General features: G+C 33.9%; 14 non-coding genes across 14 annotated transcripts; all 14 read right to left on the reverse strand.

Moving 5' to 3' along the window:
- Nucleotides 1-36: 36 nt before the first annotated feature.
- TRNAK-UUU (transfer RNA lysine (anticodon UUU)) lies at nt 37-109 on the reverse strand. Its single transcript has one exon. It is a non-coding gene; the product is annotated as a tRNA-Lys (tRNA).
- A 776-nt stretch (nt 110-885) lies between these two features.
- TRNAK-UUU (transfer RNA lysine (anticodon UUU)) lies at nt 886-958 on the reverse strand. The gene has a single exon. It is a non-coding gene; the product is annotated as a tRNA-Lys (tRNA).
- Nucleotides 959-1,734: 776 nt separating this feature from the next.
- On the reverse strand, nt 1,735-1,807 carry TRNAK-UUU (transfer RNA lysine (anticodon UUU)). Its single transcript has one exon. It is a non-coding gene; the product is annotated as a tRNA-Lys (tRNA).
- A 776-nt stretch (nt 1,808-2,583) lies between these two features.
- Nucleotides 2,584-2,656, reverse strand: TRNAK-UUU (transfer RNA lysine (anticodon UUU)). The gene has a single exon. It is a non-coding gene; the product is annotated as a tRNA-Lys (tRNA).
- A 2,474-nt stretch (nt 2,657-5,130) lies between these two features.
- On the reverse strand, nt 5,131-5,203 carry TRNAK-UUU (transfer RNA lysine (anticodon UUU)). The gene has a single exon. It is a non-coding gene; the product is annotated as a tRNA-Lys (tRNA).
- Nucleotides 5,204-5,979: 776 nt separating this feature from the next.
- Nucleotides 5,980-6,052, reverse strand: TRNAK-UUU (transfer RNA lysine (anticodon UUU)). The gene has a single exon. It is a non-coding gene; the product is annotated as a tRNA-Lys (tRNA).
- Nucleotides 6,053-7,673: 1,621 nt separating this feature from the next.
- TRNAK-UUU (transfer RNA lysine (anticodon UUU)) lies at nt 7,674-7,746 on the reverse strand. The gene has a single exon. It is a non-coding gene; the product is annotated as a tRNA-Lys (tRNA).
- Nucleotides 7,747-9,355: 1,609 nt separating this feature from the next.
- On the reverse strand, nt 9,356-9,428 carry TRNAK-UUU (transfer RNA lysine (anticodon UUU)). Its single transcript has one exon. It is a non-coding gene; the product is annotated as a tRNA-Lys (tRNA).
- Nucleotides 9,429-11,055: 1,627 nt separating this feature from the next.
- TRNAK-UUU (transfer RNA lysine (anticodon UUU)) lies at nt 11,056-11,128 on the reverse strand. Its single transcript has one exon. It is a non-coding gene; the product is annotated as a tRNA-Lys (tRNA).
- Nucleotides 11,129-11,904: 776 nt separating this feature from the next.
- TRNAK-UUU (transfer RNA lysine (anticodon UUU)) lies at nt 11,905-11,977 on the reverse strand. The gene has a single exon. It is a non-coding gene; the product is annotated as a tRNA-Lys (tRNA).
- Nucleotides 11,978-12,753: 776 nt separating this feature from the next.
- TRNAK-UUU (transfer RNA lysine (anticodon UUU)) lies at nt 12,754-12,826 on the reverse strand. Its single transcript has one exon. It is a non-coding gene; the product is annotated as a tRNA-Lys (tRNA).
- Nucleotides 12,827-13,602: 776 nt separating this feature from the next.
- Nucleotides 13,603-13,675, reverse strand: TRNAK-UUU (transfer RNA lysine (anticodon UUU)). The gene has a single exon. It is a non-coding gene; the product is annotated as a tRNA-Lys (tRNA).
- A 776-nt stretch (nt 13,676-14,451) lies between these two features.
- Nucleotides 14,452-14,524, reverse strand: TRNAK-UUU (transfer RNA lysine (anticodon UUU)). The gene has a single exon. It is a non-coding gene; the product is annotated as a tRNA-Lys (tRNA).
- Nucleotides 14,525-15,300: 776 nt separating this feature from the next.
- On the reverse strand, nt 15,301-15,373 carry TRNAK-UUU (transfer RNA lysine (anticodon UUU)). Its single transcript has one exon. It is a non-coding gene; the product is annotated as a tRNA-Lys (tRNA).
- Between the last annotated feature and the right edge of the window lie 377 nt (nt 15,374-15,750).

The following is a 15,750-nucleotide window of genomic DNA, read 5'->3' on the forward strand; positions in this document are numbered from 1 at the left end:
TAAATAAGTGAAACTTCTTGATTTCTAAAAGACACACGCCTGAACAGGGACTTGAAACCTGGACCCTCAGATTAAAAGTCTGATGCTCTACCGACTGAGCTATCCAGGCTCTCCAAAACCAAAACGTGTGCGGGAAAATCGGCGTTTCTCTCCTTCTCATATATATTCTGACCTGGAGTGCTTTGTTATGTGGTTTCAAGGGTTACTTAGACAAGAAAAGTATAAAGTTATTTTGACTTGATAAAATCAGCTACGGTGCTAAAGTTTAAACAGTCAAGACATTGTTAGATCATACATTTTTCTTTTTTAAGGCATAAAGTTTAAATTTTGTTCTGACATCCAGGAAATCTTAAAAGCATGGACTAGTTCTTAGTTTCAAAGAGAGTTTCAGTCATGGATAAGTGATAGGTTGTTTTTCAAAAGACTTACACCTGAACAGGTACCCTCAGATCGAAAGTGTGATGCTCTATCAACTATTTACCTTAGTTTCAAAGAGAGTTTCAGTCATAGATAAGTGATAGATTGTTTTTTCAAAAGACTCATGTGATACTCTACCCACTAAACTATCCAGGCTCTATAAAACACAAAAATATGCAAGAAAATCGATGGTGTTATCATCATTTATATTTTGAGCTATAGCACTGTTATAATGTATATGCTTTTAAAGTCTACTTTCAGAAGAAGAGAAAAGTATAATTTCATCTTGTCTTAATGAAATTCTCTAGGCTGCTAAAGTTTGAGGCGGCAAGACATCATTAGATCATACTTAATTCTATCCTTAAGACATAAAGTTACATCATTAATCCAATAATTTTTTTAGAGTATGAAATCTACGTAATGTTCAAATCATAAATAAGTGAAACGTCTTGATTTCTAAAAGACACGCGCCTGAACAGGGACTTGAACCCTGGACCCTCAGATTAAAAGTCTGATGCTCTACCGACTGAGCTATCCAGGCTTTCCAAAACCAAAACGTGTGCGGGAAAATCGGCGTTTCTCTCCTTCTCATATATATTCTGACCTGGAGTGCTTTGTTATGTGGTTTCAAGGGTTACTTAGACAAGAAAAGTATAAAGTTATTTTGACTTGATAAAATCAGCTACGGTGCTAAAGTTTAAACAGTCAAGACATTGTTAGATCATACATTTTTCTTTTTTAAGGCATAAAGTTTAAATTTTGTTCTGACATCCAGGAAATCTTAAAAGCATGGACTAGTTCTTAGTTTCAAAGAGAGTTTCAGTCATGGATAAGTGATAGGTTGTTTTTCAAAAGACTTACACCTGAACAGGTACCCTCAGATCGAAAGTGTGATGCTCTATCAACTATTTACCTTAGTTTTAAAGAGAGTTTCAGTCATAGATAAGTGATAGATTGTTTTTTCAAAAGACTCATGTGATACTCTACCCACTAAACTATCCAGGCTCTATAAAACACAAAAATATGCAAGAAAATCGATGGTGTTATCATCATTTATATTTTGAGCTATAGCACTGTTATAATGTATATGCTTTTAAAGTCTACTTTCAGAAGAAGAGAAAAGTGTAATTTCATCTTGTCTTAATGAAATTCTCTAGGCTGCTAAAGTTTGAGGCGGCAAGACATCATTAAATCATACTTAATTCTATCCTTAAGACATAAAGTTACATCATTAATCCAATAATTTTTTTAGAGTATGAAATCTACGTAATGTTCAAATCATAAATAAGTGAAACTTCTTGATTTCTAAAAGACACACGCCTGAACAGGGACTTGAAACCTGGACCCTCAGATTAAAAGTCTGATGCTCTACCGACTGAGCTATCCAGGCTCTCCAAAACCAAAACGTGTGCGGGAAAATCGGCGTTTCTCTCCTTCTCATATATATTCTGACCTGGAGTGCTTTGTTATGTGGTTTCAAGGGTTACTTAGACAAGAAAAGTATAAAGTTATTTTGACTTGATAAAATCAGCTACGGTGCTAAAGTTTAAACAGTCAAGACATTGTTAGATCATACATTTTTCTTTTTTAAGGCATAAAGTTTAAATTTTGTTCTGACATCCAGGAAATCTTAAAAGCATGGACTAGTTCTTAGTTTCAAAGAGAGTTTCAGTCATGGATAAGTGATAGGTTGTTTTTCAAAAGACTTACACCTGAACAGGTACCCTCAGATCGAAAGTGTGATGCTCTATCAACTATTTACCTTAGTTTCAAAGAGAGTTTCAGTCATAGATAAGTGATAGATTGTTTTTTCAAAAGACTCATGTGATACTCTACCCACTAAACTATCCAGGCTCTATAAAACACAAAAATATGCAAGAAAATCGATGGTGTTATCATCATTTATATTTCGAGCTATAGCGCTGTTATAATGTATATGCTTTTAAAGTCTACTTTCAGAAGAAGAGAAAAGTGTAATTTCATCTTGTCTTAATGAAATTCTCTCTGCTGCTAAAGTTTGAGGCGGCAAGACATCATTAGATCATACTTAATTCTATCCTTAAGACATAAAGTTACATCATTAACCCAATAATTTTTTTAGAGTATGAAATCTACGTAATGTTCAAATCATAAATAAGTGAAACGTCTTGATTTCTATAAGACACACGCCTGAACAGGGACTTGAACCCTGGACCCTCAGATTAAAAGTCTGATGCTCTACCGACTGAGCTATCCAGGCTCTCCAAAACCAAAAAGTGTGCGGGAAAATCGGCGTTTCTCTCCTTCTCATATATATTCTGACCTGGAGTGCTTTGTTATGTGGTTTCAAGGGTTACTTAGACAAGAAAAGTATAAAGTTATTTTGACTTGATAAAATCAGCTACGGTGCTAAAGTTTAAACAGTCAAGACATTGTTAGATCATACATTTTTCCTTTTTAAGGCATAAAGTTTAAATTTTGTTCTGACATCCAGGAAATCTTAAAAGCATGGACTAGTTCTTAGTTTCAAAGAGAGTTTCAGTCATGGATAAGTGATAGGTTGTTTTTCAAAAGACTTACACCTGAACAGGTACCCTCAGATCGAAAGTGTGATGCTCTATCAACTATTTACCTTAGTTTCAAAGAGAGTTTCAGTCATAGATAAGTGATAGATTGTTTTTTCAAAAGACTCATGTGATACTCTACCCACTAAACTATCCAGGCTCTATAAAACACAAAAATATGCAAGAAAATCGATGGTGTTATCATCATTTATATTTTGAGCTATAGCACTGTTATAATGTATATGCTTTTAAAGTCTACTTTCAGAAGAAGAGAAAAGTGTAATTTCATCTTGTCTTAATGAAATTCTCTAGGCTGCTAAAGTTTGAGGCGGCAAGACATCATTAGATCATACTTAATTCTATCCTTAAGACATAAAGTTACATCATTAATCCAATAATTTTTTTAGAGTATGAAATCTACGTAATGTTCAAATCATAAATAAGTGAAACGTCTTGATTTCTAAAAGACACACGCCTGAACAGAGACTTGAACCCTAGACCCTCAGATTAAAAGTCTGATGCTCTACCGACTGAGCTATCCAGGCTCTCCAAAACCAAAACGTGTGCGGGAAAATCGGCGTTTCTCTCCTTCTCATATATATTCTGACCTGGAGTGCTTTGTTATGTGGTTTCAAGGGTTACTTAGACAAGAAAAGTATAAAGTTATTTTGACTTGATAAAATCAGCTACGGTGCTAAAGTTTAAACAGTCAAGACATTGTTAGATCATACATTTTTCTTTTTTAAGGCATAAAGTTTAAATTTTGTTCTGACATCCAGGAAATCTTAAAAGCATGGACTAGTTCTTAGTTTCAAAGAGAGTTTCAGTCATGGATAAGTGATAGGTTGTTTTTCAAAAGACTTACACCTGAACAGGTACCCTCAGATCGAAAGTGTGATGCTCTATCAACTATTTACCTTAGTTTCAAAGAGAGTTTCAGTCATAGATAAGTGATAGATTGTTTTTTCAAAAGACTCATGTGATACTCTACCCACTAAACTATCCAGGCTCTATAAAACACAAAAATATGCAAGAAAATCGATGGTGTTATCATCATTTATATTTTGAGCTATAGCACTGTTATAATGTATATGCTTTTAAAGTCTACTTTCAGAAGAAGAGAAAAGTGTAATTTCATCTTGTCTTAATGAAATTCTCTAGGCTGCTAAAGTTTGAGGCGGCAAGACATCATTAGATCATACTTAATTCTATCCTTAAGACATAAAGTTACATCATTAATCCAATAATTTTTTTAGAGTATGAAATCTACGTAATGTTCAAATCATAAATAAGTGAAACGTCTTGATTTCTAAAAGACACACGCCTGAACAGAGACTTGAACCCTAGACCCTCAGATTAAAAGTCTGATGCTCTACCGACTGAGCTATCCAGGCTCTCCAAAACCAAAACGTGTGCGGGAAAATCGGCGTTTCTCTCCTTCTCATATATATTCTGACCTGGAGTGCTTTGTTATGTGGTTTCAAGGGTTACTTAGACAAGAAAAGTATAAAGTTATTTTGACTTGATAAAATCAGCTACGGTGCTAAAGTTTAAACAGTCAAGACATTGTTAGATCATACATTTTTCTTTTTTAAGGCATAAAGTTTAAATTTTGTTCTGACATCCAGGAAATCTTAAAAGCATGGACTAGTTCTTAGTTTCAAAGAGAGTTTCAGTCATGGATAAGTGATAGGTTGTTTTTCAAAAGACTTACACCTGAACAGGTACCCTCAGATCGAAAGTGTGATGCTCTATCAACTATTTACCTTAGTTTCAAAGAGAGTTTCAGTCATAGATAAGTGATAGATTGTTTTTTCAAAAGACTCATGTGATACTCTACCCACTAAACTATCCAGGCTCTATAAAACACAAAAATATGCAAGAAAATCGATGGTGTTATCATCATTTATATTTCGAGCTATAGCGCTGTTATAATGTATATGCTTTTAAAGTCTACTTTCAGAAGAAGAGAAAAGTGTAATTTCATCTTGTCTTAATGAAATTCTCTCTGCTGCTAAAGTTTGAGGCGGCAAGACATCATTAGATCATACTTAATTCTATCCTTAAGACATAAAGTTACATCATTAACCCAATAATTTTTTTAGAGTATGAAATCTACGTAATGTTCAAATCATAAATAAGTGAAACGTCTTGATTTCTAAAAGACACACGCCTGAACAGGGACTTGAACCCTGGACCCTCAGATTAAAAGTCTGATGCTCTACCGACTGAGCTATCCAGGCTCTCCAAAACCAAAAAGTGTGCGGGAAAATCTGCGTTTCTCTCCTTCTCATATATATTCTGACCTGGAGTGCTTTGTTATGTGGTTTCAAGGGTTACTTAGACAAGAAAAGTATAAAGTTATTTTGACTTGATAAAATCAGCTACGGTGCTAAAGTTTAAACAGTCAAGACATTGTTAGATCATACATTTTTCTTTTTTAAGGCATAAAGTTTAAATTTTGTTCTGACATCCAGGAAATCTTAAAAGCATGGACTAGTTCTTAGTTTCAAAGAGAGTTTCAGTCATGGATAAGTGATAGGTTGTTTTTCAAAAGACTTACACCTGAACAGGTACCCTCAGATCGAAAGTGTGATGCTCTATCAACTATTTACCTTAGTTTCAAAGAGAGTTTCAGTCATAGATAAGTGATAGATTGTTTTTTCAAAAGACTCATGTGATACTCTACCCACTAAACTATCCAGGCTCTATAAAACACAAAAATATGCAAGAAAATCGATGGTGTTATCATCATTTATATTTTGAGCTATAGCACTGTTATAATGTATATGCTTTTAAAGTCTACTTTCAGAAGAAGAGAAAAGTGTAATTTCATCTTGTCTTAATGAAATTCTCTAGGCTGCTAAAGTTTGAGGCGGCAAGACATCATTAGATCATACTTAATTCTATCCTTAAGACATAAAGTTACATCATTAATCCAATAATTTTTTTAGAGTATGAAATCTACGTAATGTTCAAATCATAAATAAGTGAAACGTCTTGATTTCTAAAAGACACACGCCTGAACAGGGACTTGAACCCTGGACCCTCAGATTAAAAGTCTGATGCTCTACCGACTGAGCTATCCAGGCTCTCCAAAACCAAAACGTGTGCGGGAAAATCGGCGTTTCTCTCCTTCTCATATATATTCTGACCTGGAGTGCTTTGTTATGTGGTTTCAAGGGTTACTTAGACAAGAAAAGTATAAAGTTATTTTGACTTGATAAAATCAGCTACGGTGCTAAAGTTTAAACAGTCAAGACATTGTTAGATCATACATTTTTCTTTTTTACGGCATAAAGTTTAAATTTTGTTCTGACATCCAGGAAATCTTAAAAGCATGGACTAGTTCTTAGTTTCAAAGAGAGTTTCAGTCATGGATAAGTGATAGGTTGGTTTTCAAAAGACTTACACCTGAACAGGTACCCTCAGATCGAAAGTGTGATGCTCTATCAACTATTTACCTTAGTTTCAAAGAGAGTTTCAGTCATAGATAAGTGATAGATTGTTTTTTTCAAAAGACTCATGTGATACTCTACCCACTAAACTATCCAGGCTCTATAAAACACAAAAATATGCAAGAAAATCGATGGTGTTATCATCATTTATATTTTGAGCTATAGCGCTGTTATAATGTATATGCTTTTAAAGTCTACTTTCAGAAGAAGAGAAAAGTGTAATTTCATCTTGTCTTAATGAAATTCTCTAGGCTGCTAAAGTTTGAGGCGGCAAGACATCATTAGATCATACTTAATTCTATCCTTAAGACATAAAGTTACATCATTAATCCAATAATTTTTTTAGAGTATGAAATCTACGTAATGTTCAAATCATAAATAAGTGAAACGTCTTGATTTCTAAAAGACACGTGCCTGAACAGGGACTTGAACCATGGACCCTCAGATTAAAAGTCTGATGCTCTACCAACTGAGCAATCCAGGCTCACCAAAACGTGTGCGGGAAAATCGGCGTTTCTCTCCTTCTCATATATATTCTGACCTGGAGTGCTTTGTTATGTGGTTTCAAGGGTTACTTAGACAAGAAAAGTATAAAGTTATTTTGACTTGATAAAATCAGCTACGGTGCTAAAGTTTAAACAGTCAAGACATTGTTAGATCATCCATTTTTCTTTTTTAAGGCATAAAGTTTAAATTTTGTTCTGACATCCAGGAAATCTTAAAAGCATGGACTAGTTCTTAGTTTCAAAGAGAGTTTCAGTCATGGATAAGTGATAGGTTGTTTTTCAAAAGACTTACACCTGAACAGGTACCCTCAGATCGAAAGTGTGATGCTCTATCAACTATTTACCTTAGTTTCAAAGAGAGTTTCAGTCATAGATAAGTGATAGATTGTTTTTTCAAAAGACTCATGTGATACTCTACCCACTAAACTATCCAGGCTCTATAAAACACAAAAATATGCAAGAAAATCGATGGTGTTATCATCATTTATATTTTGAGCTATAGCACTGTTATAATGTATATGCTTTTAAAGTCTACTTTCAGAAGAAGAGAAAAGTGTAATTTTTATCTTGTCTTAATGAAATTCTCTAGGCTGCTAAAGTTTGAGGCGGCAAGACATCATTAGATCATACTTAATTCTATCCTTAAGACATAAAGTTACATCATTAATCCAATAATTTTTTTAGAGTATGAAATCTACGTAATGTTCAAATCATAAATAAGTGAAACGTCTTGATTTCTAAAAGACACACGTCTGAACAGGGACTTGAACCCTGGACCCTCAGATTAAAAGTCTGATGCTCTACCGACTGAGCTATCCAGGCTCTCCAAAACCAAAACGTGTGCGGGAAAATCGGCGTTTCTCTCCTTCTCATATATATTCTGACCTGGAGTGCTTTGTTATGTGGTTTCAAGGGTTACTTAGACAAGAAAAGTATAAAGTTATATTGACTTGATAAAATCAGCTACGGTGCTAAAGTTTAAACAGTCAAGACATTGCTAGATCATACATTTTTCTTTTTTAAGGCATAAAGTTTAAATTTTGTTCTGACATCCAGGGAATCTTAAAAGCATGGACTAGTTCTTAGTTTCAAAGAGAGTTTCAGTCATGGATAAGTGATAGGTTGTTTTTCAAAAGACTTACACCTGAACAGGTACCCTCAGATCGAAAGTGTGATGCTCTATCAACTATTTACCTTAGTTTCAAAGAGAGTTTCAGTCATAGATAAGTGATAGATTGTTTTTTCAAAAGACTCATGTGATACTCTACCCACTAAACTATCCAGGCTCTATAAAACACAAAAATATGCAAGAAAATCGATGGTGTTATCATCATTTATATTTTGAGCTATAGCACTGTTATAATGTATATGCTTTTAAAGTCTACTTTCAGAAGAAGAGAAAAGTGTAATTTTTATCTTGTCTTAATGAAATTCTCTAGGCTGCTAAAGTTTGAGGCGGCAAGACATCATTAGATCATACTTAATTCTATCATTAAGACATAAAGTTACATCATTAATCCAATAATTTTTTTAGAGTATGAAATCTACGTAATGTTCAAATCATAAATAAGTGAAACGTCTTGATTTCTAAAAGACTTGAACCCTGGACCCTCAGATTAAAAGTCTGATGCTCTACCGACTGAGCTATCCAGGCTCTCCAAAACTAAAACGTGTGCGGGAAAATCAGCGTTTCTCTCCTTCTCATATATATTCTGACCTGGAGTGCTTTGTTATGTGGTTTCAAGGGTTACTTAGACAAGAAAAGTATAAAGTTATTTTGACTTGATAAAATCAGCTACGGTGCTAAAGTTTAAACAGTCAAGACATTGTTAGATCATACATTTTTCTTTTTTAAGGCATAAAGTTTAAATTTTGTTCTGACATCCAGGAAATCTTAAAAGCATGGACTAGTTCTTAGTTTCAAAGAGAGTTTCAGTCATGGATAAGTGATAGGTTGTTTTTCAAAAGACTTACACCTGAACAGGTACCCTCAGATCGAAAGTGTGATGCTCTATCAACTATTTACCTTAGTTTCAAAGAGAGTTTCAGTCATAGATAAGTGATAGATTGTTTTTTCAAAAGACTCATGTGATACTCTACCCACTAAACTATCCAGGCTCTATAAAACACAAAAATATGCAAGAAAATCGATGGTGTTATCATCATTTATATTTTGAGCTATAGCACTGTTATAATGTATATGCTTTTAAAGTCTACTTTCAGAAGAAGAGAAAAGTGTAATTTTTATCTTGTCTTAATGAAATTCTCTAGGCTGCTAAAGTTTGAGGCGGCAAGACATCATTAGATCATACTTAATTCTATCCTTAAGACATAAAGTTACATCATTAATCCAATAATTTTTTTAGAGTATGAAATCTACGTAATGTTCAAATCATAAATAAGTGAAACGTCTTGATTTCTAAAAGACACACGCCTGAACAGGGACTTGAACCCTGGACCCTCAGATTAAAAGTCTGATGCTCTACCGACTGAGCTATCCAGGCTCTCCAAAACCAAAACGTGTGCGGGAAAATCGGCGTTTCTCTCCTTCTCATATATATTCTGACCTGGAGTGCTTTGTTATGTGGTTTCAAGGGTTACTTAGACAAGAAAAGTATAAAGTTATTTTGACTTGATAAAATCAGCTACGGTGCTAAAGTTTAAACAGTCAAGACATTGTTAGATCATACATTTTTCTTTTTTAAGGCATAAAGTTTAAATTTTGTTCTGACATCCAGGGAATCTTAAAAGCATGGACTAGTTCTTAGTTTCAAAGAGAGTTTCAGTCATGGATAAGTGATAGGTTGTTTTTCAAAAGACTTACACCTGAACAGGTACCCTCAGATCGAAAGTGTGATGCTCTATCAACTATTTACCTTAGTTTCAAAGAGAGTTTCAGTCATAGATAAGTGATAGATTGTTTTTTCAAAAGACTCATGTGATACTCTACCCACTAAACTATCCAGGCTCTATAAAACACAAAAATATGCAAGAAAATCGATGGTGTTATCATCATTTATATTTTGAGCTATAGCACTGTTATAATGTATATGCTTTTAAAGTCTACTTTCAGAAGAAGAGAAAAGTGTAATTTTTATCTTGTCTTAATGAAATTCTCTAGGCTGCTAAAGTTTGAGGCGGCAAGACATCATTAGATCATACTTAATTCTATCATTAAGACATAAAGTTACATCATTAATCCAATAATTTTTTTAGAGTATGAAATCTACGTAATGTTCAAATCATAAATAAGTGAAACGTCTTGATTTCTAAAAGACTCACACCTGAACAGGGACTTGAACACTGGACCCTCAGATTAAAACTCTAACGCTCTACCGACTGAGCTATCCAGGCTCTCCAAAACCAAAACGTGTGCGGGAAAATCGGCGTTTCTCTCCTTCTCATATATATTCTGACCTGGAGTGCTTTGTTATGTGGTTTCAAGGGTTACTTAGACAAGAAAAGTATAAAGTTATTTTGACTTGATAAAATCAGCTACGGTGCTAAAGTTTAAACAGTCAAGACATTGTTAGATCATACATTTTTCTTTTTTAAGGCATAAAGTTTAAATTTTGTTCTGACATCCAGGAAATCTTAAAAGCATGGACTAGTTCTTAGTTTCAAAGAGAGTTTCAGTCATGGATAAGTGATAGGTTGTTTTTCAAAAGACTTACACCTGAACAGGTACCCTCAGATCGAAAGTGTGATGCTCTATCAACTATTTACCTTAGTTTCAAAGAGAGTTTCAGTCATAGATAAGTGATAGATTGTTTTTTCAAAAGACTCATGTGATACTCTACCCACTAAACTATCCAGGCTCTATAAAACACAAAAATATGCAAGAAAATCGATGGTGTTATCATCATTTATATTTTGAGCTATAGCACTGTTATAATGTATATGCTTTTAAAGTCTACTTTCAGAAGAAGAGAAAAGTGTAATTTTTATCTTGTCTTAATGAAATTCTCTAGGCTGCTAAAGTTTGAGGCGGCAAGACATCATTAGATCATACTTAATTCTATCATTAAGACATAAAGTTACATCATTAATCCAATAATTTTTTTAGAGTATGAAATCTACGTAATGTTCAAATCATAAATAAGTGAAACGTCTTGATTTCTAAAAGACACACGCCTGAACAGGGACTTGAACCCTGGACCCTCAGATTAAAAGTCTGATGCTGTACCGACTGAGCTATCCAGGCTCTCTAAAACCAAAACGTGTGCGGGAAAATCGGCGTTTCTCTCCTTCTCATATATATTCTGACCTGGAGTGCTTTGTTATGTGGTTTCAAGGGTTACTTAGACAAGAAAAGTATAAAGTTATTTTGACTTGATAAAATCAGCTACGGTGCTAAAGTTTAAACAGTCAAGACATTGTTAGATCATACATTTTTCTTTTTTAAGGCATAAAGTTTAAATTTTGTTCTGACATCCAGGAAATCTTAAAAGCATGGACTAGTTCTTAGTTTCAAAGAGAGTTTCAGTCATGGATAAGTGATAGGTTGTTTTTCAAAAGACTTACACCTGAACAGGTACCCTCAGATCGAAAGTGTGATGCTCTATCAACTATTTACCTTAGTTTCAAAGAGAGTTTCAGTCATAGATAAGTGATAGATTGTTTTTTCAAAAGACTCATGTGATACTCTACCCACTAAACTATCCAGGCTCTATAAAACACAAAAATATGCAAGAAAATCGATGGTGTTATCATCATTTATATTTTGAGCTATAGCACTGTTATAATGTATATGCTTTTAAAGTCTACTTTCAGAAGAAGAGAAAAGTGTAATTTCATTTTGTCTTAATGAAATTCTCTAGGCTGCTAAAGTTTGAGGCGGCAAGACATCATTAGATCATACTTAATTCTATCCTTAAGACATAAAGTTACATCATTAATCCAATAATTTTTTTAGAGTATGAAATCTACGTAATGTTCAAATCATAAATAAGTGAAACGTCTTGATTTCTAAAAGACACACGCCTGAACAGGGACTTGAACCCTGGACCCTCAGATTAAAAGTCTGATGCTCTACCGACTGAGCTATCCAGGCTCTCCAAAACCAAAATGTGTGCGGGAAAATCGGCGTTTCTCTCCTTCTCATATATATTCTGACCTGGAGTGCTTTGTTATGTGGTTTCAAGGGTTACTTAGACAAGAAAAGTATAAAGTTATTTTGACTTGATAAAATCAGCTACAGTGCTAAAGTTTAAAGAGTCAAGACATTGTTAGATCATACATTTTTCTTTTTTAAGGCATAAAGTTTAAATTTTGTTCTGACATCCAGGAAATCTTAAAAGCATGGACTAGTTCTTAGTTTCAAAGAGAGTTTCAGTCATGGATAAGTGATAGGTTGTTTTTCAAAAGACTTACACCTGAACAGGTACCCTCAGATCGAAAGTGTGATGCTCTATCAACTATTTACCTTAGTTTCAAAGAGAGTTTCAGTCATAGATAAGTGATAGATTGTTTTTTCAAAAGACTCATGTGATACTCTACCCACTAAACTATCCAGGCTCTATAAAACACAAAAATATGCAAGAAAATCGATGGTGTTATCATCATTTATATTTTGAGCTATAGCACTGTTATAATGTATATGCTTTTAAAGTCTACTTTCAGAAGAAGAGAAAAGTGTAATTTCATTTTGTCTTAATGAAATTCTCTAGGCTGCTAAAGTTTGAGGCGGCAAGACATCATTAGATCATACTTAATTCTATCCTTAAGACATAAAGTTACATCATTAATCCAATAATTTTTTTAGAGTATGAAATCTACGTAATGTTCAAATCATAAATAAGTGAAACGTCTTGATTTCTAAAAGACACACGCCTGAACAGGGACTTGAACCCTGGACCCTCAGATTAAAAGTCTGATGCTCTACCGACTGAGCTATCCAGGCTCTCCAAAACCAAAACGTGTGCGGGAAAATCGGCGTTTCTCTCCTTCTCATATATATTCTGACCTGGAGTGCTTTGTTATGTGGTTTCAAGGGTTACTTAGACAAGAAAAGTATAAAGTTATTTTGACTTGATAAAATCAGCTACGGTGCTAAAGTTTAAACAGTCAAGACATTGTTAGATCATACATTTTTCTTTTTTAAGGCATAAAGTTTACATTTTGTTCTGACATCCAGGAAATCTTAAAAGCATGGACTAGTTCTTAGTTTCAAAGAGAGTTTCAGTCATGGATAAGTGATAGGTTGTTTTTCAAAAGACTTACACCTGAACAGGTACCCTCAGATCGAAAGTGTGATGCTCTATCAACTATTTACCTTAGTTTCAAAGAGAGTTTCAGTCATAGATAAGTGATAGATTGTTTTTTCAAAAGACTCATGTGATACTCTACCCACTAAACTATCCAGGCTCTATAAAACACAAAAATATGCAAGAAAATCGATGGTGTTATCATCATTTATATTTTGAGCTATAGCACTGTTATAATGTATATGCTTTTAAAGTCTACTTTCAGAAGAAGAGAAAAGTGTAATTTCATTTTGTCTTAATGAAATTCTCTAGGCTGCTAAAGTTTGAGGCGGCAAGACATCATTAGATCATACTTTATTCTATACTTAAGACATAAAGTTACATCATTAATCCAATAATTTTTTTAGAGTATGAAATCTACGTAATGTTCAAATCATAAATAAGTGAAACGTCTTGATTTCTAAAAGACACACGCCTGAACAGGGACTTGAACCCTGGACCCTCAGATTAAAAGTCTGATGCTCTACCGACTGAGCTATCCAGGCTCTCCAAAACCAAAACGTGTGCGGGAAAATCGGCGTTTCTCTCCTTCTCATATATATTCTGACCTGGAGTGCTTTGTTATGTGGTTTCAAGGGTTACTTAGACAAGAAAAGTATAAAGTTATTTTGACTTGATAAAATCAGCTACGGTGCTAAAGTTTAAACAGTCAAGACATTGTTAGATCATACATTTTTCTTTTTTAAGGCATAAAGTTTAAATTTTGTTCTGACATCCAGGAAATCTTAAAAGCATGGACTAGTTCTTAGTTTCAAAGAGAGTTTCAGTCATGGATAAGTGATAGGTTGTTTTTCAAAAGACTTACACCTGAACAGGTACCCTCAGATCGAAAGTGTGATGCTCTATCAACTATTTACCTTAGTTTCAAAGAGAGTTTCAGTCATAGATAAGTGATAGATTGTTTTTTCAAAAGACTCATGTGATACTCTACCCACTAAACTATCCAGGCTCTATAAAACACTAAAATATGCAAGAAAATCGATGGTGTTATCATCATTTATATTTTGAGCTATAGCACTGTTATAATGTATATGCTTTTAAAGTCTACTTTCAGAAGAAGAGAAAAGTGTAATTTCATTTTGTCTTAATGAAATTCTCTAGGCTGCTAAAGTTTGAGGCGGCAAGACATCATTAGATCATACTTAATTCTATCCTTAAGACATAAAGTTACATCATTAATCCAATAATTTTTTTAGAGTATGAAATCTACGTAATGTTCAAATCATAAATAAGTGAAACGTCTTGATTTCTAAAAGACACACGCCTGAACAGGGACTTGAACCCTGGACCCTCAGATTAAAAGTCTGATGCTCTACCGACTGAGCTATCCAGGCTCTCCAAAACCAAAATGTGTGCGGGAAAATCGGCGTTTCTCTCCTTCTCATATATATTCTGACCTGGAGTGCTTTGTTATGTGGTTTCAAGGGTTACTTAGACAAGAAAAGTATAAAGTTATTTTGACTTGATAAAATCAGCTACGGTGCTAAAGTTTAAAGAGTCAAGACATTGTTAGATCATACATTTTTCTTTTTTAAGGCATAAAGTTTAAATTTTGTTCTGACATCCAGGAAATCTTAAAAGCATGGACTAGTTCTTAGTTTCAAAGAGAGTTTCAGTCATGGATAAGTGATAGGTTGTTTTTCAAAAGACTTACACCTGAACAGGTACCCTCAGATCGAAAGTGTGATGCTCTATCAACTATTTACCTTAGTTTCAAAGAGAGTTTCAGTCATAGATAAGTGATAGATTGTTTTTTCAAAAGACTCATGTGATACTCTACCCACTAAACTATCCAGGCTCTATAAAACACAAAAATATGCAAGAAAATCGATGGTGTTATCATCATTTATATTTTGAGCTATAGCACTGTTATAATGTATATGCTTTTAAAGTCTACTTTCAGAAGAAGAGAAAAGTGTAATTTCATTTTGTCTTAATGAAATTCTCTAGGCTGCTAAAGTTTGAGGCGGCAAGACATCATTAGATCATACTTAATTCTATCCTTAAGACATAAAGTTACATCATTAATCCAATAAGTTTTTTAGAGTATGAAATCTACGTAATGTTCAAATCATAAATAAGTGAAACGTCTTGATTTCTAAAAGACACACGCCTGAACAAGGACTTGAACCCTGGACCCTCAGATTAAAAGTCTGATGCTCTACCGACTGAGCTATCCAGGCTCTCCAAAACCAAAACGTGTGCGGGAAAATCGGCGTTTCTCTCCTTCTCATATATATTCTGACCTGGAGTGCTTTGTTATGTGGTTTCAAGGGTTACTTAGACAAGAAAAGTATAAAGTTATTTTGACTTGATAAAATCAGCTACGGTGCTAAAGTTTAAACAGTCAAGACATTGTTAGATCATATATTTTTCTTTTTTAAGGCATAAAGTTTAAATTTTGTTCTGACATCCAGGAAATCTTAAAAGCATGGACTAGTTCTTAGTTTCAAAGACAGTTTCAGTCATGGATAAGTGATAGGTTGTTTTTCAAAAGACTTACACCTGAACAGGTACCCTCAGATCAAAAGTGTGATGCTCTATGAACTATTTACCTTAG

Source organism: Rhinoderma darwinii, chromosome 1, assembly GCF_050947455.1.
Source record: "Rhinoderma darwinii isolate aRhiDar2 chromosome 1, aRhiDar2.hap1, whole genome shotgun sequence".
Taxonomy (NCBI): domain Eukaryota; kingdom Metazoa; phylum Chordata; class Amphibia; order Anura; family Rhinodermatidae; genus Rhinoderma; species Rhinoderma darwinii.